This window comes from Nannospalax galili, unplaced genomic scaffold (genome assembly GCF_000622305.1).
Source record: "Nannospalax galili isolate Female #2095 unplaced genomic scaffold, S.galili_v1.0 scaffold761, whole genome shotgun sequence".
Taxonomy (NCBI): Eukaryota; Metazoa; Chordata; class Mammalia; order Rodentia; family Spalacidae; genus Nannospalax; species Nannospalax galili.
Genome location: NW_008346389.1, coordinates 688,923 through 698,468, shown reverse-complemented (window position 1 = coordinate 698,468; position 9,546 = coordinate 688,923).

The following is a 9,546-nucleotide window of genomic DNA, read 5'->3' as shown; positions in this document are numbered from 1 at the left end:
AAGGCCCCTGCACATAGCAGGTACTCAGTAAAATGGTGTCGAGCACATTCTTTCTCTCCTGGTGTCAAATGAAGAAATTCATTTTCTGAAAGTTGACTAACAAGCCCATGCCCAGGTTAGCTGTGGTAGGTTTTCTGGATCCAGTACAGGGGCCTTTTAAGCCATGCAGTTTGTTCTGTCTTGCCTACATAATTTTGCTGCATTTCTCTGCTATTTACTATATTATGTCACTATAAAAACTAGACTGCTATATATCCCACAAGTCTATAAAATAAAATATTAGCTGGGGAGGTGGGATGAAATAATAAAACTGGAATGGAAAAGGAGGTTGGAGGAAACTGTGCAAAATCCAAAGGTGAATCATTCATCTCAAACCTGGTATCAGAAAAAGAGTTGCAGAAATAATGAAAATTTGAAACAAGGGAGACCATTTTTCTTAAATTAAGACTTTTTCTGATAAAGGACGGTTATCATCATGGGTATATATTTAATCATAACATATCAGAGCGCTTTGCCCACCTGAGACTCTCAGGATGGGTCTGAGAAACATCAGAACTGCAGCAATCATGAAGGGTCTGAACAATCATAGCTCACTGTCAGGGATCAGGAAAAAGAGGCTTTATGAATTACTAGAATGTCTTTTGGTTTATAAAAATGAGGAATATCACACCTTTTCACTCCAAACATTTCTTTTACATTAATATGATATTTAAATACCTTCCAGGGACTTAAACAAATGTTCATAAACATAGGAAAGTAAAATCCAATCCTCACATTTACACAAAAGAATGCACAAGAAAACTGGACAGAATTAAAAGTATAGTTTTATTTAGTAAAACCGAGAACATCTGGGAGCACCGTGTTTTGTGAAGGCACTGTGAAACGTGCACGTGCTTTATGTGGGTGAGTGAGGCACTATCTATCAGAAATGTAAATAACTCCTACAATTTTATCCTGTGATTTTATATTTAGGAACTTTTAACACAAACAAGCCTAAACACATTTTAAATGGTGTTTATCATTTTTGGAAATATTCAAAGCTTGAGCTAGCCATTGGGGCACATGACTATAACCGCAGTGCTCGGAAGAACAACAATCAATGAGTTCAAGCTCAGCCTGGGTTACATACGTGTTGTACCCCCAACCAAAAAGGTTGATATAGTATATCTATATAATGCAATACTTTGGAGGCATTTAAAAAATGAAAGTCCAGTTAATGAACTAATTTAGACAATCTCCATGGAATATTGTTTTAAAAAGTTAAGATGAGGAGTCAGGGAAGGAAGATGCTGAGATTCCAGATAGAATTCAGCAACCAAGCCAGGCAGTTTTCTGAAACTTTTCTCATCCCAGCTCTCTCCTTCCTGTATCTAATCCTTTATTTAAGACCCAATGACATTTTAGTAGACTCATTTTGTCCTATTCTGTTTTTTACCCATATTGTTTAAATTCTTTTCTCCTTATTCCCCCCCCCCTTCAAAGATCACAGATTGGAGACAGTCTGAGAGGGTGGATTTGGACCTTCATCGGTGTAGGGGCTCTAATCTCAGGAGACCTCCAGAGAATGCTGAGTTCTGGCCTCCCTTGGGCCTCTCTCTGGCAGAGGGCTTGAGAATGCAGGGGGCTGCCTGAGAGCCCCAAGATCCTGCCTCCACGTGGTGGTCCTTTTAATAAGATGATGCTATACAGCAGTCCCTTCTGCATGAAATAACTACCATCATCACGACTTCAGCTGAGCCTGATCGCTAAACATCGTCACAATTGGGCTCGTTGATGGTTGTGCTCATTCATTAAAGGAGGGCCAAGCAGGGTTATTGGACCTTCACCGGATTATCCAGCCACTCTTCCCAGCCAACTGTATGTAATTTGGCCCTAATCACACATGGACTCCTGGATTTGGGGAGGGCTAAAGTATACAATCTGAAGAAGGCTAGGAAGAAAAGGCATGAGCCATGCTGCATAAAGGCTTTCTGGTGTGCATATCCTCAGGTCATGCATACACCTCAGCAACCCCTCAGTTATCTTGGTAAGTAAGCTCAATAAATACATTGGTTCCCCAGTAAAACTTTAATCAAACATTGGCTTGACACTAGAACCTTAAAAGGGAATAAGCATTGCTTGGCATCCCCAGGAAAAGAAGTTTCACAACAGATGGAAAATGTATTTGTTAATTATGTCTCATAATTATTTTTTTAAAAGAAAATGAGAAAGTAAAAGGTGTTAAAAGGATATGGGAATGGAGATATTTTCTAAAATGGAAAAAAGTGAGAAAGCTTAAGCAAATGATGAAGGTCTGTGTAGGTTTGTTATGATATATAAGAGATGAGACAAAAATAATATACGCATAATCTTAAAATGTCTGTGGTCACAGCATAGTTAACTAGTTAAAGGAACAAAATATATATCTAGTCAAGGTTTATCTGAGAAAATTTTGGTCCAGTTGACCCTACTTGGCCCTCCTTTAATGAATGAGCACAACTGTCATCAAGCCCAATTGTGAAATTCTTATTGGATGTTTAATAGCGATATTTTAAGGCCTATACTAATGTGGTCAGAGGGACTTAAAGGGCAGATTTTGTTCCTTGCCCTCCAAGATCAACCAAGGTCCAGGGGACTATGGAACATCTCTAAAAATGTCCTGTAAATGTGGTGAGTCACCTGTCCTTTTGTTCAGGGAGGACATGGAGACACCACGAGATGGATTTGAACCAGTGTCCAGTCTACAAAGAGGAGGGTCAACTGAGAGGGAACATCTCATTCATGCTTCCAAGTGAAGCCAGACATTGTTGAGCAGGACCTTTGACTTATCTTCACATAGAAGGAATTGGTAAAAGAAAGGAGCCAGGAGATCCTCCCAAGCCCATGTGACCCCTGAGAAATAGATCCCCAAATGACCTTAAGTGTAAAAATAAATTGATTTACTTGGGCCAACTGTAAGGTCTTAAACACCCAAAAGGAAAGTATAACCAAAGAGTAAAGTCATCAGTATATTTCTTTAAGAGTTCAAGGGATTACACTTCTCAAACATTAGGCTTAAGTTTATATAAACAGTTATTTAGACAATTATTTCTCAGTGATGATTTTGTTCCTAACCAGAAAGTGCTGCTCAGATGGAAGACTTCAAATCTTGGTCTCCAATACTGTAGTGCCCACCTGTAGCTAAGGGAGACAACCAGCTATTGTTCTAAAATGATGGATAAATTTGTTTTCTCCCCCTATCTAGAAGTCTTTGAGAGGGAACTGACACTGATTCTAACCACTCCACAGCTATCAAAATACCTGAAAGCAAATTCTGAATCTATCATTCTAAGAGTCCAGCCTTGGAAGACAAAAGAAAAATGAGGAGAAACCCAATAGAGGGATGCTTTTGGAAGCCCTTGTCAAGAGATTCCAATTGCAAATAAATAAATAAATAAATAAATAAATAATAAATAAATAAATAAATAAATCAAAGAAGAAGAAAGAGTACATGAAATTATGTTTTTCTGGTTTCCTGTCTAGAACTTGTAATGCTAAGTACTCCCTTTACTTCTCCTTCACATCTCCTATTCATGAGTCAAGGACTTTCTTTTCACCTTAGAGATAAGAGTTATGCAATTCGGGAGTCTTAGATAGACCCACTGAAGGGGTATTCCAATTGCCTCACCCTGCATCCTAGGCAGTTAGAATTTGATCAAAACACCTTATGTGCATGTATGAAATTCTCAGTAAATTATTTAAGTTAAAAAAAAGATCATAGATTGGTTTGGTTTGGAGGGACTCTGTTGCTCAGCCTCCTGAGAGTTGGGATTGTCACACATTATTTGATAACATATCTTTACCTCTGCTCAACCTACCATTAGTCAAAGCTCCCTTATCCCCTCCCCTTGCTTTTTGCCTCTACATTTTCTTCTTACTTTCCATCAACCTAATGCTAATCTCCAGTCTTCCTGTGTTTTTTCTTCTTTCTATTCATACCCAGGCTAAAAGTCAAAATGTCCTTGGGCCTCTTAGTAACATATTCTGTTCCAAATGCCAATGATGTCAAAAGTATTTGGGAGCTTGTATCTAATCCTTAAAAGATTGTAGGCTTACCTCTTCAGAGGGGGGCAAACCCCATAAAAATAAATAAATAAATAATAAATAAATAAATAAATAAATAAATAAATAAATAAATAAATAAATCAGGCCGGGCATGGTGGTGCATGCCTTTAATTGAAATGAAACTAGAAACTTGATGTGACACTGTGTGAAGTAGATAGGTAGATGAGAAACTAAGTTGTAACCTAGGACTTTATTAGGAATTTAGAAATTAGAAATTAAAGATGAATGTTAACTCTGTAACTCTGAAACCAAATTGAACATTGCTGTGACACTGTGTGAAGTAGAAGCTAAGCTGTAACCTAGCAACCAAGCAGAACCTACCGGGTTGAGTTGAGTGCCTGTGTGTTGGTGATAAGTGACCACATGGTGTGACACATATCTTAAAGAACAGCTGAAGCTAATGACATAAATGGAATGAGCTATAGCCAAAAAGAAACATATAAAAAATGACAGCTCAAAGACTTCATTGATGCTTGGCTACATGAGACACTGAATCTGTGGGCCTCATCCCGGCGCATCGCCCAAGACCTGAGACCAGCCTGAACTCTGCCTGAAGCTCTGCCCAAGGCCAGACCAGACCGGAGTCTCGCCTGAGACCTGATCGAGGACCTCAGCCTGAGAGCCAGAGACTGACGGGAGCCTGCCACAAACAGACGTGTTCAGAACCTGTGAGAGACAGCTCCACAGCCAGGAGGAGTGCACCGATCATGGCGGACGAGAGAGCCTCTCCACATGGAGTGCCTGAAGGCTTAACCTCTGGAAGGTACTCCCTGAGACTTTGGGACTCTTAACTGCTAAAGAACTGGGTTTCCCCTTGAGTGTTTGTATTGATGTGTGTTTGTTATGCTTTGACCTAGTAAACGCATATTGCAATCAAACAGTCGTGTGTGAGAATCTCTTCTGTCCATGACGCCTGTCCTAAGCTCTCCTGAGAAGCAGTGACACACTCCAGATGTCACACTCAGGCCAGTGGCTTGAGACACACATCAGGACACCACAATAATTAATGTATTAGTATAAACAGTACTACCACAGTACAGTGTCTCTTTAATGTCTATAATAAGGACAGGCACTTAAGAGATGTGATGGTGAGTATTAACTGTCAACTTGACAAAACCTAGGATCATCTGGGAAGAGGACTTTTGGACATGTCTGTGGGGATTGTACTAGTTACTTTTCTGTTGTGATAAAAAATCAAGACCAAGGCAGCTTATAGAAGGAAGAGTTCATTTGGGCTTATTGTTCCAATGGATAAATGTCTATTATGGCAGAATGGCATGGCAACAGGATTCAGGAAGTTGTGAGCTCCCATCTTGAACATCACACATGAAGCAGAGAGCAAACTGCAAGTGGAACAAGGCTGTAACTCTAAGCCAATCCCTAATGATACAATTATTCCAGTAAGGATACATCACCTCCCCAAATAGCACCACCAACTGGGGACCAAGTGTTCAACTACTTGAGCCTATGAGGGACATTTCTCATTCAAATCAACACATTCTGTTCTTTGGACCCCATAGGCTCATTGCCAATTTTAAAAGTCCTCAAATTCTTTAACAGCCTCAACACTATTCAAATGTCCAAAGTTTCTTTTGAGACTTAGAGAAATCTTTTAACTGCGACCTCTTTGTAAAATAAAAGCCAAATTGCATACTTCCAACATACAATGGCACAGAATACACATTCTCATTCCAAACTGGAGGAATGGGAGCATATTGAGGAAATGCTAGACTAAAGCAAACTAAAACTGAGCAGGGAAAATACAAAATCCTATAGCTCCATGCCTCACGTGTGGGACTTCTGTTCCAAAGGGCTCAGAAGGCTCTGCCCCTCCAGCTTTTCCATCTGTAACATACATCTTTCTCTTGGGCTGGTTACCCACCACCTGGTACACAGCTCTCCTTGGCAGATATCTCATTGCTCTGTCATCTCTAACAGCTTGGAGTCTCCACAGCAACCCAGACTTCATTTTTGCAGCTTCATGCACTGGTGTCTCATGGCCTCCTTGCCTCTCAGAGCCTTCTGTAGTGACTCCAGGACTGGCACACATTGCCTGGCCTCAGCAGCTCTCTGAAACCATGAAGGAAGAGTCTACAACCTCCTCATTCTTGCATCTTTTATGCTTCCAAATCCAGTACCATGTGAATTACACTGTCAAGTTCCACTGTCAGTTTGGGGTGGACTCTTGTCCTCTTGAATCACATTTACAACAGCTTTTATCTATTGTTATTTTCTAGGAGCAGAAAACTCCTTAAGTCTTTTCTTTTTACAAGTTGGAAGCTTACCTGGGTGGGGCCTTGCCCTGAGGGCACCTTACCATTGTTCCAGTGCAGAGCAGGAGGCCTCTCCTTAATGGCACTATTATTAACAATTACAGCCTCTGTTTTAGCACATACCTCGGCTACAACATTAAGCTTCCTAGTTGTCCTGAATGGGAGCAGTCACTTGATAGTAACTATCCTGAATATGTCTCAAGCCACTGGCTTGAGTGTGACATCCAAAATGTGTCACTGCTTCTCGGGAGAGCTTAGGACAGGCGCAACAGACAGAAGAGATTCTCACACATGACTGTTTGATTGCATTATGCGTTTACTAGGTCAAAGCATAACAAACACACATCAATACAAACACTCAAAGGGAAACCCGGTCCTCTAGCAGTTAAGAGTCCCAAAGTCTCTTGGAGTACCTTCCAGAGGTTAAGCCTTCAGGCACTCCATGTCAAGAGGTTCTCTAGTCCGCCATGATCGGTGCACTCTCCTGGCTTTGAAGCTGTCTCTCGTAGGTTCTGATCACGTCTGGTCGTGGCAGGCTCCCGTCAGTCTCTGGCTCTCAGGCTGAGGTCCTTGATCAGGTCTCAGGCGAGGCTCCGGTCTGGTCTCGGGCAGAGCTTCAGGTAGCGGTCTCAGGTTTTGGGCAATGTGCCGGGATGAGGCCCACGGATTCAGAGTCTCGTGTGGCCAAGCATCAAAAGAATCTTTTTAGCTACCAGATTTTATATATTTCTTTTCTGGCTGAAGTCCTTCTGACTTACGTCAGTAACTTCAGTGTTTTCTTGAGATATGGCTCACACCCTGTGGTCACTTATCACCAACACACAGACACTCAACTCACATAGGTTCTGTTTGGTTGCTGAGTTTACTTAACTATTTCACACAGTGTCACAGCAATGTTCAGTTTGGTTTCAGAGTTTACAGAGTTAATATTCATCTTTAATTTCTGATTTCTAAATTCCTAATAAATTCCTAATACATTCAGTACACTAGTGCTCTTTTCTCTATATATTATATATTTTTAATTTCTTTCTGCTCTACTTGCTCTTTTTCACTGTAGACCAACATAAGCATTATCATTAGTAATCATGGCACAGATTCAATGTAATGCTGTCTTAAAATTTTCTCGGCCAAAGAAATTAGTCCATTACTTTAAAGTTTAGCCTCATCTAGATTCTCAGGACATGGGCAGAAAACAGACCAATTCTTTACCAAAATATCACACAAATGGGCTTCCACCCTCATTGTTAATAAAGTTCTTGTTTACCTCTGAAACCTTTTGAACTATATCTCCACAGTCTGCATTACTCTTGGTACAACCATCTTTCAGGTTCCTACTACTGTAGCTCACTAAACTCTATGTAGAGCATTCAACCACTTTTCTAGTTCAAAGTTCCAAAATTTTCCACATTCTTCCAAAAAACAACATGATCAGCTTCTTCACAGAAATAGTCCACTCTGTGATACAAATTTCTGTGTTAGTTACTTTGCTATAGCTGTGATAAAGCACCATGACCAGGCCTGGAGAGATGGCTCAGCTGTTAAGAACACTGACTGTTCTTGCAGAAGACCCAGGTTCGAATCCCAGCACCCACATAGCAGCTAACAATTGTCTGTAACTCTAGTTCCAGGGTATCCAACAGCCTCTTCTGTCTTCTGTAGGCACTGCATGGCACAGGTGCACTTACCTACAAGCAGGCAATACACACATACACATAAAATAAAAATAATAAACTATTTTTTAAAAGTACCATGACCAAAAGAAATTTAGGGAAGAGCATTTATTTTAGCTTACAGTTATTGGTAGAGTCCATCATGGTGTGGAGGCATAGCATCAAGCAATATCAGGACAGTTAAGCAAAATGAGAGGTACGAAAAATATCAGAAAAGCAACAAAATAACAGGAATTAACACACAACTTTCAATAACAACTTTGAATAGTAATGATCTTAATTCCCTGATAAAAAGACACAGACTAGGAACCTGGGTTAGAAAACATGATCCATCTATTTTCTTTCTCCAATAAATAAACCTCACCATCAAAGATAGATACCACCTTAGGGGAGAAGGACAGGAAAAAATATTCTAAGCAAATAGAAATAATAAATAAACATGTATAGTTATTCTAATGTCTAACAAAATAGATTTCAAACAAAAACTAGTCAGTAGAGATAAAGAAGGTCACTTCATATTGACTAAAGGAACAATTCATCAAGAAGATGTTACAATTCTAAGCATATATGGACAAAACACATGTGGATTCAATTTCATAAAACAAATACTCCTAGGTGCAAAGCCACAAATTAACCTTGGCTGTAGTGTTAACATGCCTTGGCTATAATGTTAAGCTTCCCAATACTCTTTTCTCTATACATTGTACATTTTTAATTTTCTCTGTCCCACTCGCTCTTTTTCACTGTAGACCTACAGAGGCATTATCATTAGTAACTATGCCACAGATTCAATATAATGCTGTCTTGAAATTTCCTCTACCCAAGAAATTAGCCCATTACTTTTAAATTCAATGTGTGACTTCCAAGCTCCGCTGTCACTAAGAGACAAGCCATCCTGGCAAAAACCAGAACCAGAGGAATATTGGAGATAAATGACATCGATGGTAGGCCTAATGAACCTTACAGACATTCTCAGAACAGTCCTTCCAAATGATGCAGAATGTACATTCTTCTCAGCAGTCCATAAAACTTTCCTTAAAACACATCATACATCAAGGCACAAAGCAAGTCTCAAAAAATATGGGAAAATTGAAATAACTTGTATTCTATATGACCACAGTAGAACAACCTAGAAGTCAACATCAAGATAAAAACTGGAAATCGATAAACACATGGAGATTGAATAACACATTATTGAATAATGCATGGGTCTTTGAAGAAATCAAGAAGGAAATTAAAAATTCCTAGAATTAAATAAAAATGAAACACAATATAACAAAACCTGTGGAATCCAAAGAAAGCAGTTTTAGGAGGTAAATTCACAGTTATTAAGTGCCTACAGCAAAAAATCAGTGATTATGAATAAATCACCTAATGATCCTGCTTAGGGCTTTGATAAAACAAGAAGCCAAACCCAAAGGCAGCAAATGGAAAGAAATAATTAAGAACAGGTGAGAAATTAATGAAATGGAAAAAATATTTTTTTTGTGATGTTTTCTCATCTTAGAGTAATTCTCTAT